Below are 1,132 nucleotides of genomic sequence, written 5' to 3'. Positions count from 1 at the left end.
AGAAAGGAGACTGAAGCTCCCCCAACAACCGCCCCCCCAGCCCAAATGCTAATTAGTAGAAATGTGGCCATTTGCAAAAGGGCCATGAGATGGCTCTAAAGTAGGATTTATTTGTTAGTACCTTTCTGATTTCCATGTATCTACATACCCAACCCTGCGTATTTAACCAGTTCCCAGAAGTGATGATTGAGACTCTGTCTATTTGGGGAAAGAGGCCACTCAGCCCAGTGCTGAGAGCATCTCTTGTGGCTCAGACAGTAAAGAGTCTGCGTGCGATGTGGGAGACCCGGCTTCAATCCCTGGGTCGGGAAGATTCCCTCGAGGCGGAAATGACTACCCACTCCAGTATTCTTGTCTGGAGCCTCCCGTGGACAGAGGAGCCTGGCAAGCTTCAGTCCAGGGGGTTGCTAAAGAGTCGGACATGATTGAGCGACACACACACACACACTCCAGTGCTGATGGTCTTCTTTGCTAAATCACAGGAAGCAGAGAGCTGTTCCATTCCTTTTTTTTTTTAATCATATTGTGCTGGACTCTTTTTTTTTTTTTTTGGCCTCACTGTGTGGCATGTGGGATTTTAGTTCCCTGACCAAGGATCAAATCCGCACCCTCTGCATTGGAAGCACTGGAGTTTCTCATGCCTTTTTGATATACAACTTTCAGAGCAATCAGCATTTTGTGAGCATTCAACAAATGTGTGTGGAAAGAATCTTGTTCCCAGAGGAATTGGCCATTGTAATGAAAACCTTAATTTCAAACTAGCACAGGGAGATTCTCCCTTAGTAAACTGAACTTTCACACTAGCGTCACCTGGGCCTCACGCTCACAGATTCTGATTTCATGGGCCTGGGGTGCCTCTGGGCCCCTGGGATTTATTAAATCTCCCAGGGATTCAGAGGACAACCAGGGAGGATAAGCGCTAAAGACAGCTCCTCTGACGAAGGCTGCACACCCGTCAAAAGGTGATATTTGGGCAAAAATACGCACTGAACAGAATTCTTCCAGAATCACCCAATCTGCAGGCCCCTCAGGAGAAAATAGACCAAACCAGCCCAGAAGGGATCATGCCAGCAGCTCTCCTCAACACGAAGGAACACCCAAACCTTAGGGACTTGTGAACACAGAGGAACCC

This window comes from Odocoileus virginianus, chromosome 11 (assembly GCF_023699985.2).
Source record: "Odocoileus virginianus isolate 20LAN1187 ecotype Illinois chromosome 11, Ovbor_1.2, whole genome shotgun sequence".
NCBI classification, from domain to species: domain Eukaryota; kingdom Metazoa; phylum Chordata; class Mammalia; order Artiodactyla; family Cervidae; genus Odocoileus; species Odocoileus virginianus.
This window is presented reverse-complemented; position numbering follows the sequence as displayed.